Below are 20,994 nucleotides of genomic sequence, written 5' to 3'. Positions count from 1 at the left end.
TCTCATTTTATTTCTCTCCACCTTCCCTGTGGCCACAGACTGTGTCAATGAGCAGCCACGCTCTTGGTGGCTTTAAAGGAACTAAAGGATCTGCCAGCAAAGTTTTCTGCAGTGATGCCCTTTTGTTGCCTTCTCTGGAGCTGCAGCAGCAATGTCTGTGTGCAGAGCTGGGGGCAGATCAGCACTGGCAAAGCAGCTCTGGTCCTGCTGGCCACACAATTCCTGATGCAGGCCAGGAGCTATTGGCCTTCTTGGCCACCTGGGCACACGGCTGGCTCATGTCCAGCCTACTGTCCATCAGTCCCTGCAGGTCCCTCTCTGCCTGGCTGCTGTCCAGCCACTCTGTCCCCAGCCTGTAGTGCTGCAGGGGTTGTTGTGGCCAAGGTTCAGGACCCAGCACTCGGTCTTGTTAAACCTCACCTTGTTGGATTTGGGCCCTGGATCCAGCCTGTCCAGGTCCCTCTGCAGAGCCCTCCTACCCTCCAGCAGAGCAACACTTCCAGCCAACTTGGTGTCATCTGCAAAGATGTCCTTGGTTCCAAGGGGCCCCTCAGGGTCACAATGTCCCTTGGGTTACACCAGGCCCTGCACTGTCACACTGGTCTCCTTGGTTCCATGGGGCCCCAAAATGTGACAATGGACTCCTTGGTTCCATGGGGCTTCACAGTGTCACAATGCTCTCCTTGATCCCAGAGTTTCACAGTGACCCCTTGGTTCCATGGGGCCCCAGGGTGTCACAGTGGCCCCATGGTTACATGAGGTCCCACACTGTCACAATGCTCTCTGTGGTTCCACAAGTCCCCTCAGTGTCACAATGGACTCCTTGTTTCCACGAGGCCACACAGTGTCACAACAGCGTTCCACATTCCTCTAGGCCCCAGAGTGTCACAGTGGCCCCTTGGTTCCACAAGGTCCTGCAGTGTCACAATGTCCCCTTGGTTCCATGAGGCCCCACAGTGTCAGAACGGCCCCTTGGTTCCACTGGACCCTGGACTCTCCCAATGCTCTCCTTGGTTTTGCAGTGTCAAAATGGTGAAACCCCTCGGTTCCAGGAGGCTCCACAGTGTCACAATGGCCTCTGTGGTTCCACGAGGACCCAGTGTCACGGGGGACTCCCTGGTTGCATTTGGCCCCAGAGCACCACAATGGAGCCCTGGTTCTATGGGGCTGCACAGTGTCACCATGGTCCTCTTAGTTCCACGAGGCTCTGCAGTGTCACAATGGCCCCAGAGTGTCCCAGTCATCACAGAATGACAGAATCAAATAGGCTGGAAAAGACCTTTGGGATCATCAAGTCCAACCAATGCCCTAAAACTGCCTTGTCACCCAGACCATGCCACTAAGTGCCACTGGACAGGGACAGTGCCACCTCCCCCCCGGCCTGCCCATTCCAATGCCCACTCACCCTTTCTGTGAAGAACTTCCTCCTGTTGTCCAGCCTAAACCTCCCCTGGTGCAGCTCAAGGCTGTGTCTTCTTGTCCTGCCCTCCAGCAGATCCACACTCACCCCCAGCTTGGTGTCATCTGCACATTTGGTGATGGTGGGCTCAATCCCCTCACCCAGATCATCAGTGAAGATGTTAAACAGGACTGGGCCCAACACAGATCCCTGGGGGACAGCATCAGGGACTGGACACCAGCTGGATGCAGCACCATCTCCACCGCTCTCTGGGCCCAGCCTCCAGCCAGCTCTTCAATCTCCCAGCGAGGAGGAACCTGCCCAAGCCGTGGGTGCAGCTTTTCCAGGAAATGCTGTCAGAGACAGTGTCAAAGGCTTTGCTGAAGTCCAGATGGACACATCCGCAGCCTTTCCACATCCACAGCTGGGTCACCTGGTTATAAAAGGAGAACAGGTTGGTCAGGCGGGACCTGCCCCTCTTAAATTCACACTGGCTGGCTCTGATCCCTGGGCCATCCTGTGGGTGCCCTGTGATGGCACTCAGGGTGATCTGTTCCAGAACCTTGCCGGGCACCGAGGTCAGGCTGACAGGCCTGGAGTTCCCCAGATCCTCCTCCCAGCCCTTCTTGGGGATGGGCTCACACTGGCACCTCCAGTGCTCTGGGACCTCCCTGGTGAGCCAGGACTGATGGTAAATGATGGAGAGCAGCTTGGGGAGCTCATCCACCAGCTCCCTCATCCCCCTAGGATGGATCCCATCTGATCCCATACACCTGTGAGTATCTGAGTGGCTCAGCAGGTCCCCAGCTGCTTCCTCCTGGATTAGGGACTGCTCTGCTCCCTGTGCCCACCTGTCAGCTCAGGAGAACTCTTGTCCTGAGGACAACCTGTCCTAATATTGAAAATTGATACAAACAAGGTGTTAAGTAGCTTGGCCTTTTCCTTATCTTTAGTTCCTATATTCTCCACTGCATCCAGTAAAGAGTAGAGGTTCTCCTTATCCTACCTTTTGTTATAAATCTTTTATAAGAACATGTTTTATTCTTTTTACAGAAGCTGCCATGTTAAGTTCTAATTGAGATTTCACCTCTCAACTTCTCTGTCTGCATGGCCTAACAACATCCTTAAACACTTCCTGAGTTGCTGGTCCTTTTTTCCCTTGAGTATCCTTCTTTTCCATCTGGAAGCTCCCCATGGACAGGGAGTCCCCAGCTCCGTTCCTTGCACAACCTCCAGGAGTCCAGGGCTGCCATCTCAAGTCCCTGCTGGCACTGGGGGCTCCCAGGTGGGCACAAGTGGGGCAGCAGAGCCAGCAGGGAGCCTGCGAGTCTCTTCCAGCCCTGTCTGCTCAGAGTTTGGGCCTTGGAGCCTCAGGTGGCCAAAGGCAGCTGCTGCTGGTCCCTCTGTGTGCCCCCGTGTCCAGCAGTGCTGCTCCATCCGTCTGTGCCCAGCCACGGGGAAAAGCCTCAGCCCTGCAGGGCCAGGAGCTGCCGGGCTCTGCCTGAGCAGCTCAGCCAGAGGGAAGGGAGCTGCTCCCCACAGGAACCAGGAGCCAAGGGCCGGAGCACCTCGTTCTGGGGCAGAGCCCAAATTCTGTGAGGGAGTAACAGAGTTATTCACGTGCACTGGTGTGTCAGCTCTGCAGGTGCTGTGCCTGCAAACACATGGCTTGAGATGTGCAAAAGAATTCTGCAACTCTTGGCTGGAGCAGGATGTCAGCAGTGCTGAACTCCAGCTTAGTCCAAAGCAAACACTTGACACCTCTGCTCATATCTGCTAGATTTTTTACATCAGGGTATCCAGAGAAAAGTAAACAGAGGAGTAAATATTTTCATTGTTTATCAGAAATATATCTCATTTTGCTGAACATTTCTTTTTCAGAATGTGTTATCTTCTTAAAAAGGAAAGTAATAAAGAAAAAAAAAACCGAGAAAAATATGAAAGAGAAAAAAAAGAAACAAATGTGTAGTGAAAATCTTCTGTAACTTTGGATTAAGAGGTAACTGATATTTTTAAAGGGAGAACTCATTTGCTTTGTGCATGTTCTCATGCCTGGATCCATCTTACGGACTGACCTCAGCATCCATTTTAAAGACTTTGGGTTTTGTTTACAATATTAAGATTTTTTTTTAATTGGAGTTGAAGCAATAGGAGGATGAGAGATGGATTGTGCACAACTGTGTCTTGAGTACAAAAATATTGCAGTTTGAAACTTTGACCTAAAGTATTGAAAATGAAACTTACAAATCCCAGTGCATTGTGTGACAGCAGCTTTTCCTATGGGATGTGCAGCATCACAAAGACTTCATCAGTGGGGTTGGGAGGGCTTGGAGCTTTGTCCTGTGCCACTCTGGGATGTCATGAACCAGGACTTCACCTGCCACCAGCCCAGGTCACCCTCTGCCACCGCAGCTCCTTGGGCCTTGTGTCCCCAGAGCAGACACAAAGTGTTTCTGCTGCTCTCCCTTTGCACAAACCCACAGAGAGCTGGGATTTTTCCGAGGCTCGTGTCTCCATTGGGCCATATTCCCAAAGAACCAGCAGCACATCCTGATGAATACGGCGAGTTACGTGGATGGTTGTCAGCTCCACTTCCTGCCTAGAAATCCTGAAACTGCTTCTAAATGCTGCTCCTTCAGCTCCTGGACACCTTCTCACACAGAACTGGGGAAAAAATCCCCTGGCCACTGGCTAAAAGGTGAGTTATGCCAAAGTTAGAGCCCTGGGGGAAATCTCTGTCCCTCCCTGACGTTTTAATGTATCTGTACATGGGGGTGTGCATGGATGCGTCTTGTATACAAAGGAAGGAGCTTGCAAGTAACGGGACTGACACTTTCAGGGCCCATGCTATTCCATACCCATGGGTACAGAGACATTATGGAAACCCTGGCACACTCAGAGCCTTCTGTCCATGGGTACAGAGACATCCAAGAGCCCCTGGCACACACAGAGCCTTCTGTCCATGGGTACAGAGACATCCAAGAGCCCCTGGCACACACAGAGCCTTCTGTCCATGGGTACAGAGACATCCAAGAGCCCCTGGCACACACAGGCCTGGCACACACAGGCCTTGCAGCACAGGTGGCCTTCCCCACAGGCTGCAGGAGATGAGAACACAACATTTGCCAACACTGACTGCAAGCCACAGCTCTGGGTGCTCCCCGTGAACCTCAGCTCTGGGACCACTGTCTGCCCCAAGCTTCAGGGGCTGCAGTGGGAGCCTGGCTGGGCTCTGCCCTGGGGCCATCCTGCAGGGACAGCTGCAAACAGGGAGCATTCCCTTGCCACAAACAGCCAAGCCAGGGCTGCAGGGCAGCTGCTCCAGCCCGGACTGCACTGCTGAGTGCTGTGCTCTGGGGCTGGGGCTCCCCGCACAGGGGACTGGACTGGTGTGCCACAGGAGACAGAGAAGCTGCAGCTTCAGCCTAACTGAGGTGGGTGCGTGGGCTGGGAAGACTGGGGAGGCTCAAGGGGATTCACAGAGCTCATCCTGCTGCAAGGACGAGGAAAAGGGAGTGGGAACTCAGCAGTGAGGAGAGCTGAGGGCTGGAGAGCAGCTCTGAATGACACTAAAATCCCACTGCACCTCTGAGACATTGCTGCTCCTCAGCCAGTGACAGGCTGAGTCCCTAAGCCTGGGGCTCAGCCTTCCTCGTGGTGAGGGGCATCAAGGAAGGCAACAGTGTGATGGAGACTGCCATGGGCTGGGAACTCACTGGGGGAAAAGAGGGAGCAGTTGGGAAGTAAAAGGCAGGTGGAGGAGAGAACTGTTCAGAGAAGGGCTGAGCTACAGCTTGAGCAAGCTGCAAAATGTCATTTGGGGTCATCCCAGATAGATTTCATTTCAGAAGCTATTGAACAAGTTTATTTTGGGGTGGTGTCATGTTTTCCCTGGGAGGTGTACACTCTGCACACTTGAGCTGTGTTGCTGAAATGCTCAAGCAGGTCTGTGCTGCAGGTCACCCCATTTCTTCTTTGGCTGATTGCGGCCCGGTGCTGAGCTCCAGCAGAGCCCTGGCAGAGCCCAGAGCAGCCTCAGCACCCGCAGAGCCCCGCTGCAAGGAGAGAAACCAGAAAGCGCCCGTCAGCTGAAGGCTCCTGTCCCCTTGTCCCAGCCGCCCGCGGTGCCCAGGCCATGCTGGCCGTGCCCAGAGCTGTGCCCAGAGCTGCCCATCCCTGCTGCCTTCGGGAGCAGAGCAGGAGGGCAGGACATGTGCCCAGCCTGCAGCCAGCCACGGCACATCCAGCCCTCAGCAGCTGCCCAGAGCAGGATGCTCCCGTGCTCGCTGCCATCTCCCCAAAGCTCTGATCCCACCATGCCAAGCAGACGGGACCCACCTGACGCCATCCCCCGCTGGAAGAAAAGCTGGTCCCAAACGATGTCCTCATCCTTCTCCAAGGGCACGGCCCATCCACGCCACAGCTGCTCCCAAGCACTTCCCCATTCAGACTGGACCCCAGCTAGAACGCTTCCTCTAGGAAAACACACAACAAATTATTGAAAATAGATTACAGACAAAAAGGGGAACAAGAAAAAAGGTCAAAAATCATATTACTGTCAGGGACTTGAGGAAGGCCCAACCCCTGCATGCCAGGGAAAAACCCACCCACAGGTGAGGGAAGCCCAGGCTTTCTCCCTTCCCCCCTGCACTGCCCCCCAAAATAACGGTGACCCCAAAGCAAACAGGGGCAGTGGAGCAGCCCAAGCCCTTCCTTGCCTGCAAAGCAAAGCAGCCCCTGATCAAGTTCTGGAGTCCCACCTCTGCTCCCACCATGGGGGTTTGTTTGTGTCGGGCTGGCTGCCCCAGCCCCAGCCCCAGCCCGGGGCACGGTGGGTGCTGGGGGCTGTTGGCAGGGCCAGGAGCCCACTCCCATTTCATCACCACCCCAGCCCATCCCCCCAACCCTGCCAAAAGCAGCCTGGCAGCCGACTGAAGGATCAGCTGCATCCACCCCAGCAAAGGGGGAACCTTTGGTTCCTGGCCAGGCTGTGCAATGCCCAAATCTGGGAGCATCCCCCTGCGTGTGGACTCACCTGCTAATTCCCTGTGGAGCCTGGCTTTGGAGAAGGTGCCAGAATAGAAGTCCATCATCCTCAGCTGCCGGTGGCCAGGTGGAGGAAGAGGTTGTCATCCTTGATGTCGTCCTCGCTGTCCCCAGCAGCAGCAGCCCCACCTCGTACAGCTTCTCCAGGGGCTCCTTCTCCTTCCCTGGGGGTGAGCCCAGGCTGTCAGGGTTCTGCCCAGGGCCCAGAGATGTCAGGGAACCAGGACAAGCAAAACCAGCTCAGATGGCGGCCACCAGTGCTGGGCAGAGCAGCTCAGCTCCAGCACAAGGGCTGCATGTCCCCATCTGATGACCCCTGGGCAGTGACACAGGCAGGACAAAATGTCTGGGTTCCTTTGCTTCTGATTGCCAAGGCATGTGTGGAGCTGCAACTTACCAGGGCTTTGCATCAAAGTGTGCCTGTGGCTCTCTCCCTTCTTCTAGGGCCGATCAATATCCTGCAGCCAGGGATCACAGAACAGCTCTTCTAACGAGGGCCTGTCCGAGTGCAGCATGGATAAACACCGCCTGATCACATCTTGGCACTCTGGGCAGAGAAACCAGAACCCGCCGGTCAGCTGGAGAAGGCTGCTGTTGGCTTTGCCCCACTATTCCCGTGCCCGGGCCATGCTGGATGTGCTCAGAGCTGGGCCTAAACTTCCCCATCAATTCCCTGTTCTGGAGGAGAGCAGGAGAGCAGGACATGTGCCACCTCCTCAGCAGCTGCCCGAGCGGGATGCTCACGAGCTGCTGCTGTCTCCCAGCACTGCCATTGCCGCCGTGGCCAGAGATGAAGATCCACCTTGAGAGAGCCGTCCTGGCAGCGAGAGCTGATGGTCCCAGCTGATGTTCTGGCTCCTCCTGAAAGGGTGCTCCCCGCAGACCATCTGGTGCAGCAGGATGCCCAGGGACCAGATGGTAGCTGGCTTGCCGTAGTACCAGCCAAACTGGGTCCATTCTGGGGGGCTTTATGATCGTGTTCCTATGGAATACAGATGGGATTCATCAGGGGGATGCTGCTGCTCCCAGAGCCTGGCCCCAGCATCCCTGGGCGTGTGGGGGCTGCCCCTGTGGCACACGGGGTGACCGCTGCCGTCTCGCCAGCACCTGGGACTTGTGTACAGACTTGGGGTTGGAAAAGAAGCCACTGGGGTTGGAAGAGGGCAGCAGAAGTCCTGGCAAGGCCCAACCATGAGGAGGAAAAACCCACCCAGTGCTTGGGAAAACCATGCCTTCATCCTCCCTGCCTGCACTGCCCAAAAACATCATGAATCCAAAACAAACCAGGTGAGTGGAGCAGTCCAAGCCCTTTGTCACCTGCACACCAAACCGGCTGGGACACAGGTTACGGCCCCCCTCTCTGCTACCCCCACCCACCCGTGTTTTTGTTGGGCTGGCTGCCCCAGCCCCTGCCTCAGTCCTGCCCAGAGTGGTGGGCAAAGGCTGCCAGCAGGGCTGGAAGCTGGCTCCCCACCCAGCCCTGCTCAAATGCAACTCAGCTGAAATCTCAGTGCCATGAAGGGCAGCAAAAGGGAGAATCCCCGCTGCCACACCCAGCTTGGGCTGTGAGATGTTGGGCCATGAGATGCCAGGACCGAGAGCACACCCCTGCGTGGGCTCACCTGCAAAGCGAGTGTAGGCTGTGTCTTGCAGGTAGGTGCCACAGCCAAAGTCGATCAATTTGGCCTGCCCAGTGGCCAGGTCAACCAGGATGTTCCCTGGTTTGATGTCCCTGTGCAGGACCCCACAGCTGGTGCGGTGCTGCACGGCCTCCAGCACCTGGCGGAACAGATCCCGCGCCACCTCCTCGGACAGGAACCCCCGTGCCCAAATGAAATGGTGCAGGTCCTGAGACCGCTTTGGGCGCTCCAGCACCATCAAGATGTCGTTGGGGAGCTCAAGCCACTCCAGCAGCTGGATGACACCGGGGAAGCCAGTGGAGACCTTGGCCAGCAGCACGATCTCCAGGGGTGCGCTGGTGCCGTCGGGCTGCGGGAGGAACGCAATTCCGTCAGTGGGGCTGATGCCGTGCCAGGGGTCGGGAACCCCTCACCCAGCACGGGATGCTCTGCGCCCTGCGCTGGCCCCACGCCTGCTCTCCCTCGAGGTGTCCTGGTTGCTTCCACCCTGCCGGGCCTCGGCTCATCCCCGCCGGCACGGCCCGACTTCTGCCGCTGGCCCCGCTCACTCACCAGCTCGCCGCAGTGCAGGACGCGGTTCCTTGGCACCCTTTTGATGGCCACCTGCAAGCCAAGAGCAGCAGCGGGCTGAGCTCGCCACCCGCCCTGCCCAGCCCCAGCCCCATCTTCCCCCCCCTCCTCCTCCTCTTCCCCCCCCTGCCCTCCTCCTCCCCCTCCCTCTACTCCTCCTCCTCCTCCCGTTCCCCTCCTCCTCCTCCTCCTCCGCCCGCCGCCGGCCCCGCCGCTCACCGGGGCGCCGTCCGAGAGCCGCGTGGCCGCGAAGACGCTGCCGAAGCCGCCGCTGCCCAGCAGCGAACCCAGCCGGTACCGCTCCTGCAGGCCCTGCTGCGCCTTCCCTGCGGGCGGGACGCGGCTGTCAGCGCTCGGCCCGGGGCCAGGAGCGGCCCCCGACCGCCCCCCGACCGCCCCGGGCCGGCCCTCCCCAGGCGTTCGCTCCCGGCAACGGGACAGCGGCGGCTCGGGGGCGGCGGCCGCGCTGCCGAGCGGCGGAGCTCGGGCCGGGGAAGCCGCAGCGGAGGCGGCGGCAGCGGCCGCGCCGCGTGTGTCCTCCGCGGGGCCCGGGAGGAGCCGGGGCCGGGGCCGGGACTGGAGCCCACGTCGGGGCCAGGGCCGTGCTCGGGCCAGGCGGAGCCAGAGGGAGGTGATGCCGCCCCAGCCCCAGGCACTGATGCCCGCCCAGCAGCGCCACCGCCAGCACTGCCAGAGCCGGGCGGAGGCGAGACCCCGGCGAGACGGCCGGGGGAGGGGGCGGGGACGGGAACGGGGGCTGGGACGGGAGCGGGGCAGCCCCGCCCGGGGCCGGGGGCGGGCCGGGGGCATGGCCCAGCCCGGCAGGGGAGAGGGAGACTGGAAGAGGAGGGGGCACAGGGAAAGAGAGGGCGGGAGAGGGTGTGGGACAGCGGGAGAGGGAGAGGAGAAGCAATAGAAAGTAAAGAAAGTCGCTTCTTTCACTGCTGCTGCTGCCGCCGCTGCTGCCGCCGCTGCAACTGAAACTCCGGGGCCGTTTGTCCCCGTGTCCGTTTGTCCGTTGCCCGCTCGCCCCTGCGCCCAGCCCCCCGCTCCCCGGGGGCAGCCCCTGAGCCTGTCCAAACACGGGAACTTTGCCCTGTTCAGCCCAGATCCAGAGTCTGGACTCCTGCACGAGGTCAGAAGTATCTCAGAGGTCCCCGCTGAGGATCAAACCCTATCGGGGCACATTCCCTGGCTGGAGGATTCCCTGGTCCTGGTCCTGCACTTATGGCTCCAGCGTTGCTTTCCAGCAAAAATTGGAAGGCAAACTGCGTGGCTCATGGTACTTTAGAGTGTCTAGAACTCACTAAGTCACTGATCTTAGAGGTGAGAGGCATTTGGAATTAATGGGATGGAGAAGTAGTGCAAGATGGAGAAAGGGAGCAGAGAAATAAATAGAGGAAAACATCTTGGACTGTTTCTTTCAATTTTCATTTCACTTCCGGAAAGCTGTTTCAGTTTTCCAGGAATCTTCTCCACAGTCCTGTTTGCTCTTCTCAAGAACCTTTCCTGGGGAACCAGGTTGAGCTCCTGTCACAAGATGTGCCACCACCTGCAGCTTCTCTTGGCTTTCCACACCGTGAGTGCAGCAGGACTCTTGCAGCAGAGCAGGACAAAGGTTTGGAGAACTTGACAGCTTGTCCTTTCTCTTCCTGGAGAGCTGGGGAGTTGTGCCATTGGTGAGGTTTTCATTGTGACTGTTCCAGCCTTGGGAAACAGGAGGTGGAACCAGGACTTGTTAGGGAATACAAGCCTGACTGAATGCAGAGAATGAATCTCCAGAGCCCGCAGCCAGAAATGGAGAGTTGTGTGATAATCATTCCCACATCTCCATGGACACCTGGAAAGTGATCTAGAACATGAAAATGGGACAGAGGGAGTTTGTTTCCATGTTCAGTTTGGGTGATTCTACATCTCCAGTGCTGGTATAAATCAAGAGCACAGTCAGTTCATGATAAGCACCAGAACAGGCTGGACCTCTGAGAGTAGGTGATGGAATGGATTTGAAAAGGAGAAATGCAGGGAATGACTTGGTGGACTGTGCCAGGAGCAGGGCAGGTCCCGCTGCAGGAAAAGCCCCAGGCCAGCCCCAGCACAGGGAAGGCCTCGGGCACAAGGGCAGAGTGCCGTGCTGGGAGCTGTGCCAGGGAGAGCCTGAGGCACCAAAGGCGCCTTGGCAGCAGCAGCTGCTTAAAGGGCATGGCCAGAAGCCTCCCTTGGCAAGCCGGCCTGGTGGCCAGCACTGCAGAGCTGCTGCCTCAGGGCTCATTTCTGGCTGGGCTCTGCCCCAGCCCACAGAGTGTGACCTCAGCCCTGACTCTGCCACGGCCCTTGTGCCTGAGCCCTGCAAAGCCCAAAGGTCACCTGTGCCCCCCTGGCTGTGCCAGCCCCTGGGGCAGGGGGAGGAAAGGCAGAGAAGGGGCTGGGTTTGGCTGTGGGATGTGGGGTCCAGCAGTGACCCTGAGGAGTCGAGGCAGTGGATGGAGTGCACTGAGCAGCCCCTTCTGCCCATGTAGTCCTGGAATGGTTTGGGTGGGAAGAGCTTTGCAGTGCTCATCTAATCCAAACCCCGCCATGAGCAGGGACATCTTTCACCAGATCAGGTTGTTCAGAGCCCTGTCCCAGCTGGACTTGAATGTTTCCAGGGATGGGGCACTGACCACCTCCCTGGGAACCTGTCCTGGTGTATCACCACCCTCATCATCAGACATTTCCTCCTTATCTGTTCTTATCTGAACCTCCCTTCCTTTAGTTTAAAACCACCCCCGTTTGTCCCGTTGTGCAGGCCCTACTAAAACCTCTGTCCACCCTTGTATTCCCAATGAGCCGGGTTTCCATGGCAACTGCCAGGACAGGTGACCCAGGTGTCACCCCCAGTGAGGGCTGCCATGGAAACAGTGCCCAGCACTGCCCCTTTCTGTCGGGCTGACCTGGCCTTTGGCCCTGGCCCTGGCGTTTGCTGCTGGTTCCGCGGCGCCTGACCGGCCAGCGCGGCACAGGGCAGGTGGCCATGGCACAAGCCCCCAGCAAGGGATCCCCTCTGGCTCTGTGACAGCAGCCCTGAGCAAGGGGCCAGGGCAGGTTTCCATGGCACCAACCATCACAACGGCTCCAGGAGCAGAGTAACTCTTGCCAAGGAACTTTGCCTTGCTGTCACTTAATATTAAATCTGGTTTTTGCTGATCCCTTGCTGGGGATTATTTCAGCGCTCTCAAGCCCTCGTTGGTAACAGGGTGAAGGAGCCCTGGCCCAGGCTCTGGCCCTGGGGGACACGGGGACGCTGCCGGAGGGTCCCTGTCCCCCTGTCCCACCCCCAACAGCCCCGGCCCCCGTCCCCGTGTCAGGCTCTGGGGTCGATCTCGTGGAACATCCTCTGGGGGAGGCTGCGGTGCCGGGGGCGGGGGGACCCGGGCGGACAGGGGACCCTGCTGTGCACGAGCAGCGTTGGACTTCTCTGGGGGGAACTGGGAGGGGGGGCTGGGGTGGAGTGACCTCCCCAGTGACCTCACACAGCCCCTGTGAGGTCACACAGCCCCTGTGATGTCACACAGCCCACTCTGAGATGTATCAGGCCACCTGTGATTTCATACAGGTGTTCTGTGATGTTACAGCCTGCTCTTTGAGGTCCCAGTTTGCTCTGTGATATCAGAAAATCTGCCCTGTGAGGTCACAGCCCAGCCTGTGATGTCACAGACACCCTGTGATGTCATAGCCAGCTCTATGAGGTCACAGCCACCTTTGTGATGGTATGCAGTCTCGTTGTCATGTCACAGCCTGCTCTGTGATTTCACAGTCAGCTCTGTAATGTCACAACCCACTCTGTATTTTCTCAGCCTTCTCTGTGCCATCACACAGCTGCTCTGTGATGTCACAGAGCCCTTTTCTATGATGGCAGAGTCTTCTCTGTGGCCTCGCAGCCCGTTCTGTGATGTCACACTGCCAGCCTGTAATGTCAGAGCCGACTTTGTGACATCACAACCTCCTCTGTGATGTCACATCCTGCTATGTCATGTCACATAATAAACCAGTGATGTCACAGCCAACTGTATGATGTCACAACCTGGTCTGTGATGTCACACAATCACAGAATCACAGAATTGCTGGGTTGGAAGAGACCTTTAAGGTCATCAAGTCCAACCCATGCGCTAACACCACCTCAGCTAAACCATGGCACTGAGTGCCACATCCAGTCTTTTTTTAAACACATCCCAGGATGGTGACTCCAGCACCTCCCTGGACAGACAGTTCCAGTACTTTATCACCCTTTCCATAAAGAACTTTTTTCCTAATATCCAACCTAATTTTCCCTTGGGGCAGCTTAAGACACTGTCCTCTGGTCCTGTCAGTTGCTGTGAGGAGAAAGAGACCGACCCCCACCTGACTGCCACCACCTTTCAGGGAGTGTAGAGAGTGATAAGGTCACCTCTGAGTCTTCTCCAGGATAAACAACTCCATCTCCCTCAGTCATTCCTCACAGGACTTGTGTTCCAGACCCCTCACCAGCCTTGTTGCCCTTCTCTGGACACACTCCTGCTCCTCCATGTCCTTCCTAAGTGGGAGGGCCCAGAACTGGACACAGCACTCGAGGAACGGTGCCAGTACAGGGGAAGAATGCCAAGTACACGAGTGCCAAGTACAGGGGAAGAATGACCTCCCTGCTCCTGCTGGCCACACCATTCCTGATCCAGGCCAGGAACCATTGGCCTTCTTGGCAACCTGGGCACACTGCTGGCTCATGTCCAGCCTGCTGTCGACCAGTGCCCCCAGGTCCCTTTCTGCCTGGGCACTGTCCAGCCACACCGCCACCAGCCTAGAGCTGTGCAGGGGGTTATTGTGGACAAAATGCAGGACATGGCACTAGGAATGATTAAACTTCATCTTACTGGAATCTTCCATCTATCCAGCTGTTCCAGGTGTTCCTGCAGAGCCCTCCTGCCTTCCAACAGATGGACACATGCTCCAAGTTTAGTGTCATCTGCAGATTTACTAATGAAAAGCTCAATCCCCTCATCCATGTGGTCAATAAAAATATTGAACAGAGCTGGCCCAGCACAGAGCCCTGAGGGACAGCACTGGTGACTGTCCCCAGCTGGATGCAGCACCGCTCACCACCACTCTCTGGGCCGGCCATCCAGCCAGTTCTGAACCCAGCACAGAGTGCTCCTGGCCCAGCCGTGGGCTGCAGCTTTTCCAGGAGTGTGCTGTGGGAGACAGTGCCAAAGGCCTTGCTGGAGTCCAAATAGACACATCCACAGCCTTTCCTGCATCCACCAGGAGGGTCAGCTGGTCATAGAAGGAGACCAGGTTGGTCAGACACGACCTAGCCCTCCTAAACCCCTGCTGGCTGGGTCTGACACCCTGGCCATCCTGGAAGTGCTGTGTGATGGCACTCAGTGTGAACTGTTCCATGACCTTACCGGGTACTGAGCTCAGGCTGACTGGCCTGTAATTACCAGGATCCTCCTTCCCACCCTTGCTGTGAATGGGTGTCACATTGGGCAGCTTCCAGTCATCTGGGACCTCACCAGTGAGCCAGGACTGTTGGTAAATGATGGAGAGTGGCTTGGCAAGCTCATCTGCCAGCTCCCTCATCACCCTGGGGTGGATCCCATCTGGTCCCATGGATTTATGAACATCCAAGCAGCTCAGCAGTTTTCTGACGGCCTCCTCCGACAGAGGAACAGTGTCCCACTCTGCTCCCTGGCACCATCTACCAGCCCGGGAGGACAGTTGTCCTGAAGGCAAATCGTCTCCTCACTATAAACTGAGGGAAAAAATGGCATTAAGCACCTCTGCCTTCTCCTGATCTGCAGTTATTAAATTCCCTTCCACATCTAATAAAGAACAGAGGTTGGTCTTACCCTTCCTTTTACCATTGACATATTTGTAAAATCATTTTTTATTATCCTTTATAGAAGTTGCCATTTTAAGTTCAAACTGAGCTTTGGCCTCCCTAATATCTTTCCTACATGCCCTAGCAAGGCCCTTAAATACTTCCTGAGAGACCTGACCCTCCTTCCAAAGATGATACATCCTCTTTTTATTCCTAAGTTCCTTCAAAACCTCCTTGCCCATCCACGCTAGATGTTTGCCTCGTCGACTCATCTTTTGGACCACAGGAACAGTCTGTTCCTGTGCCCTCGAGATCTGTATTTTGAAGCTTGCCCACCTTTCCTGAACTCCTTTGTTTTTAAGGGCTGCTTCCCAAGGAACTCTCTGAATAAGTCTCCTAAGTAGGCCAAAGTCTGCCCTCCCAAGTCCAGTGTAAAAGTCTTATTAGTGTTCCTCCTGAATTCACCAAAATATTGAGAATTCTATAGTTTCATGATCACTGTGCCCTAAGTGACCTCCAACCACCACATCTCCCACCAGCCCATCTCTATTTACAAACAACAGATCTAACATAGTCCCGCTCCTGGTGGGCTCACTCAGCAGCTATGACAAAAAATTGTCCTCCACAAACCCTAAATATTTCCTAGACTGCCTCTTTTCTGCTGTATTGAGTTCCCAGCAAATGACCAGCAGGTTGAAGTCGCCTACAAGAACAAGGGCTGATTATCCTGAAACATTCTCTAGCTGCTTATAGAATGAGTTGTCCAGCTCTTCTTCCTGGTTGGGTGGACAGTAACAGACTCCCAGTAGGATGTCAGCCTTGTTGGCCTTCCCCCTAATTCTCACCCATAGACATTTGACTTCATAATCATTAGTTTCAACATCGTAGCATCAAAAGCCTCCCTAATGTAAAGGGCCACCCTCCACCTCTTCTCCCTTTCCTGTCTCTCCTGAAGAGCTTGTAGCCATCCAGTGCAGCGCTCCAGCCATGTGAGTCGTCCCACCCTGTTTCTGTGATGGCAATTACATCACAGCTCTGCTGCTGCACCATGGCCTCCAGCTCTTCTTGTTTGTTACCCATGCTGTGTGCACTGGTGTACATGCACCTCAGCTGGGCTGCTGATTTCACCCCTAACTCAGGCTTACCACCCATGAGCCTGCTTCCAGACAACCCAGCTGCATCCCCTTCCCCTTCAGACCTAGTTTAAAGCCCTCTCAACTAGTTCTGCCACTTCATGAGCTAAAATTCTTCTGCCCTTCACAGAAAGATGGAGCCCGTCTGGTCCAAGCAGGCCAGGTGCTGTAAAAGTTGCCCCATGATTAAAGAATCCAAAATTTTGTTGATGACACCAACCCTTGAGCCACTCATTGATAATGTGAGCTCTCCTATTGCTTTCAGCGTTTTTCTCAGACTCCAAAGGGACTGAGGAAAAGACTGTCTGTTCCCCTGTCCTATTAACCACCTGACCCCATGCCCTAAAGTCCCTTTTAATTGCCCTGACACTCCTGTTTTCAATCTCATCACTGCCAGCCTGGGGTATCAGCAGTGGGCAATAATCAGAGGGCTGAATCAGCCCAGGCAGTGTGTCAGTGATATCCCATACCCGGAACCCAGGGAGGCAGCAGACCTCTCTGTGGGGTGGGTCTGGTCGACATATGGGGCCCTCTGTTCCCCTCAGAAGGGAGTCACCCACCACAATTACCCTTCTGTCCTTTTTGATGTTAGAGGTGCTGATCTGTCTCACAGATGAATCATAATTGGGAGGTTCACTGGGCAGATAATTTTCTTCTAAACTATCTGGCTGACTCTCCAGATCCAGGGCATCATACCGAATCTGAAGTGGCACCTGGCTTGGGAGAGGGGGTTGGGAGGGATTTTTATTATTACCTCCTCGAATAGGTACCCACTCCCACTCCCCTTCATCAGCCAGGTGTCCTTCTATAGCCTGACAGTGGGAGGAGTGGGAGACAGCGGGAACCAAGGAGAGCATTGCTGCCCTGCCAGACCTCATGGAACCAAGGAGCCATTGTGACACTGCAGGGCCCTGGGGCACCACGGTGCCATTGTGACACTGCAGGGCCCAAGGATCCAAGAGACTTTGTGACACCAGAGGGACACTGTGACACTGGGAGGCCTCATGGAATCATGGACACCATTGGGACACTCTGGGGCCTCATGGAACCGTGGTGACACCAAGTTGTCTGGGGGTGTTGATCTGCTGGAAGGCAAGAGGGCTCTGCAGAGGGCCCTGATCAGGCTGGATCCAGGAACCAAATCCAACAAGGTGAGGTTTTACATGTCCAAGTGCCAGGTCCTGCACTTTGGCCACAACAACCCCTGCAGCAATACAGGCTGGGGACAGAGTGGCTGGACAGCAGCCAGGCAGAAAGGGACCTGCAGGGACTGATGGACAGCAGGCTGGACATGAGCCAGCCGTGTGCCCAGGTGGCCAAGAAGGCCAATGGCTCCTGGCCTGGATCAGGAATGGTGTGGCCAGCAGGAGCAGGGCTGTGATTCTTCCCCTGTGCTGGGCACTGGTTGGGCAGCACCTCGAGTGCTGTGTCCAGTTCTGGGCCCCCAATTTAGGAAGGACATGGAGGGGCTGGAGCGTGTCCAGAGAAGGGCAACAAGGTTGGTGAGGGGTCTGGAGCACAAGTCCTGTGAGGAGCGGCTGAGGGAGCGAGGGTTGTTGATCCTGGAGAAGAGGAGGCTCAGGGAGACAAGGCACTGCCAGGGCACAGGTTGGACTTGATGATCTCCAAGGTCTTTTCCAGCCTTGCTGATTCTGGGATTCTGTGAAACCACCCTTGGAGCAGTTGCAGGAGGAGCCCTGGGCCTCCTCTTCAGAAGCTCCAGCAGCCCAGGTCCCTCAGCTTCTCCTCACAGCCCCAAAGCCCATCCTGTCAGTCCTGCAGAGCCTCTGCAGCCCCTCCTCACTGCCCAGAACAGGCAGCCCCACAGCCAGACACAGCAGCCCAGATGTGCCCCCCTTGCCTGGGGTGCCTCTGGCAAGGGAGCAGCTCGAGGCACTGCAGGAGCCTGCAGACAATTCCTGCAGCACTTGTGGGATGATCCTGCTCCCCAAGGGCCGTTCCCATGGTGCCAAGTCAGGAACTGGAATGGGGGAGTGGGGCCAGAGAGGAAAGGACAAACACGGATGGGCTGGGTGCAAGGGAGGGAACAGGGATGGGCAATAGGGAGAAATCTGGATCATTAAAGAGGAAAGAAAGCAGAGGTGAAGCCAAGGAAATGCTCAGGGCAGTCTGGGGGTGGCTGCCAGGCAGCCCTGGCTCGGAGCAACAGCGTCTGCAGGGGGACAGGAAACTCCCAGCTGATGGGAACAAACTTTCTGGCTGACTGCAGAGGCCAGGACAAAGCTGAGTGGTTTCCCTGGCGTCCCCCAGCCCTTCCTGGCCCCAGGGGCTGATGGCATTTGTGCTCCCTCAGGTTCATGTCCCCACAGCAGCAGCATGGGGGTGCTCCCGCCTGCTGTGTGCAATATAAACAGGGGCTCCTGAGCCAGCGCTGCCGTGGCTGTGCCTGCAAGGATGCGGCACCTGTGTGAGCTGGGGGAGAGGCCAGGGCTGCAGAGGGGGGATGTTGTTGGCAGCTCCATCAGGACGCTCTGGGACGCTGCCCTGGGCTGTCCAGCGCACTGGGGATGGATCAGCCCCTGCTCTGCTGCTCCTTTCCGTCTCCCCCAGGGCCCTTGCAGAGCACCAGCCATGCTGTTTGCCCCCAGCCTGCCCACGGCCAGCCTGGGGCTGCTCACGGGGGTTTTCTGTGCTGAGCATTGGCCTGGCCGTGTTCTTGAGAGAGCCTGGGCAAGGAGCTTGGAGCCCCCAGGCCCTGGCCTGAGGCGTCAGCGCTGCCCCAGCAGTGCCCATGGGCTGTCCCTGCTGCAGCCCCGGCACTGCCACCCCCAGGACTGTGCCCGGCCCCGAGAGCACTCAGGCCCTGCAGCAACACCAGGGCCACCAGGGCAGCGGGGCAGGGCCACGGGAGCAGCACTGGCAACACCAAGTGCTGCTGCTGCTGGGCACAGCTGCTGTGCCAGCACTGATCTGCCCCAGCTCTGCACACAGACATTGCTGCTGCAGCTCCAGAGAAGGCAACAAAAGGGCATCTCTGCAGAAAACTTTGCTGGGACATCCTTGAGTTCCTTTAAAGCCATCGAGAGCACAGCCCCTCATTGACACAGTCTGTGGGCACAGGGAAGGTGGAGAGAAACAAAAGGAGAAATGGCACAGAGTGTATTTTTAATTGTGGAGAGTATGAAAAAAAAAAACAACCAAAATATGAACCTCCAAAACAAAACCAACAAGAAGTATAAAAGATGACTTTTATTACAAGTGACTGGCAGAAATTGGCCAGCAGTTTAATGCTTCTGAAACCATCCAGTCATTAGTCTCCACACTGCAGCCTTGAGCTCCTGGTTCCTCAGGCTGTAGATGAGGGGGTTCAGGGCTGGAGGCACCACCGAGTACAGAACTGACAGGGCCAGATCCAGGGATGGGGAGGAGAGGGAAGAGGGCTTCAGGTGAGAAAACACTGCAGTGCTGACAAACAGGGAGACCACAACCAGGTGAGGGAGGCAGGTGGAAAAGGCTTTGTGTCGTCCCTGCTCAGAGGGGATCCTCAGCACAGCCCTGAAGATCTGAACATAAGAGAAAAAAATGAACACTAAACAACCAAATACCAAACAGGCACTAACAGCAATGAGCCCAAGTTCCCTGAGGTAGGATTTGGAGCAGGAGAGCTTGAGGATGTGTGGGATTTCACAGAAGAACTGGCCCAGGGCATTGCCATGGCACAGGGGCAGGGAAAATGTATTGGCTGTGTGCAGCAGTGAATAGAGAAAGGCACTGGCCCAGGCAGCTGCTGCCATGTGGGCACAAGCCCTGCTGCCCAGGAGGGTCCCGTAGTGCAGGGGTTTGCAGATGGACACGTAGCGGTCGTAGCACATGATGGTCAGCAGGGAATACTCTGCTGAGATGAAGAAGGCAAAAAAAAAAGAGCTGAGCAACACATCCTGAGTAGGAGATGGTGCTGGTGTCCCAGAGGGAATTGTGCATGGCTTTGGGGACAGTGGTGCAGATGGAGCCCAGGTCGCCGAGGGCCAGGTTGAGCAGGAAGAAGAACATGGGCGTGTGCAGGTGGTGGCCGCAGGCTACGGCGCTGATGATGAGGCCGTTGCCCAGGAGGGCAGCCAGGGAGATGCCCAGGAAGAGGCAGAAGTGCAGGAGCTGCAGCTGCCGCGTGTCTGCCAGTGCCAGCAGGAGGAAGTGGCTGATGGAGCTGCTGTTGGACATTGGCTGTGGCTGCACATGGGGTTCTGTACGGAAAGTAATCATGGAATAGTTGGGTTTGGAAAGGACTTTAAGTATCCCAGCACAGCTTGGGGACACTTTGCACCCCCCTGCCTGCCCAGGGCTCTGCTATCTGGAGCTGTCCCTGCCAGCAGCTGCTTCCCTGTGCCCAGGGCTGGGCCCTGCCAGGGCTGCCAGAGCCCAGCCCAGCCCTGGGGGCTCAGCTCTGCCCTGCAGACCCCCCCAGCTCAGGCACTGCCCAGGGGCAGCTCTGGCTCTGGAGGCTCTGATGGCAACACCAAAGCAACCCTGAGGAGGCTGGAGAAGTGACACTGACGCTGCCTCTAATAGACCTTGTGCTGATTCCTGTAACTGCCTGGTTTATTCAGATATGAGACAATTTTTTAAATTTTGCTCAACGTGAGAGATTAATACCTATGTGCAATTTCCCATACAGGCAACACAGATCAGTAGACTAAAACTGAAGGATTTTCCTTTTTTTGCAGCCCATGACTTGCTGTGCTCCATGTATAATCTGCTTGGAAATGTTCTGCAGTTAAATGCCATGCTGGAAGCAGTCCTGAACAATGCAGCATCCTCAACACACATGGAGAACACGTCCAAGCCCTACCAGCTGTCTCCTTTCAACCACATCTTGTCCCCCAGCGCTGAGAGCAGCTCCCCGGGCCGGCTGAGAGCTGTCCCTGGCAGGCAGCAGAGTCCCTGGCCCAGCACAGCGCCCTGGGCTGCAGGACCCTGCTCTGCAGGACAGCCCTGGGCACCCCTGCCTGCTCTGCACAAGAGATGATCAGAGAATGTACTCACAGGGTCTGTGGGCATTGGGATGTTCCAGCTGTAGGAGATCACTCCAGGAGCTGCAGCTGCATTGTCCTGCAGCCAGAGGTTCCTGTGCCAAGGGCTGCCACTGATTCTGCCCCAGGCACTTCTCAGCACCTTCCCAGCCCTGACTGATGGAAGCTCTCTGTGCCTCTGTGCTGTGCCTGGGCTGGCTGCAGGCAGTGCCCCAGCCCTGCTGGGCTGGGAGAAGAGCTGCTCATCCAGGGAAATGTGCTTTTGAAGCTCTCCTTGGTTACCAGGATCACCCTCTGGGCCAGGAGCCCGGCCCAGCTCAGCAGCACAGACACAGCACAAGGACTTTAATGACCCTCTGGGGCTTTGTGCTCAGGCCCTGAACAT

General features: G+C 56.6%; 1 protein-coding gene, 1 long non-coding RNA gene and 1 pseudogene across 2 annotated transcripts in view; 2 read left to right on the top strand and 1 right to left on the bottom strand.

Annotated features, from left to right (window-relative positions):
• Window positions 1-20,994, top strand: part of LOC137464210 (zinc finger protein 850-like) — a 711,331-nt gene that overhangs the window by 629,942 nt on the left and 60,395 nt on the right. The gene's annotated exons all lie outside the window — the stretch shown is intronic.
• The window catches only part of LOC137464227 (uncharacterized), a 433,227-nt gene that overhangs the window by 383,662 nt on the left and 28,571 nt on the right, over window positions 1-20,994 (top strand). The gene's annotated exons all lie outside the window — the stretch shown is intronic.
• LOC137464231 (olfactory receptor 14I1-like) lies at window positions 45-19,800 on the bottom strand (annotated as a pseudogene).

This window comes from Anomalospiza imberbis, chromosome 39 (genome assembly GCF_031753505.1).
Source record: "Anomalospiza imberbis isolate Cuckoo-Finch-1a 21T00152 chromosome 39, ASM3175350v1, whole genome shotgun sequence".
In the NCBI taxonomy this organism is placed as follows: Eukaryota; Metazoa; Chordata; class Aves; order Passeriformes; family Viduidae; genus Anomalospiza; species Anomalospiza imberbis.
The sequence above is the reverse complement of the archived record's forward strand: the minus strand, read 5'-3'. Positions and strand labels throughout refer to the sequence as shown.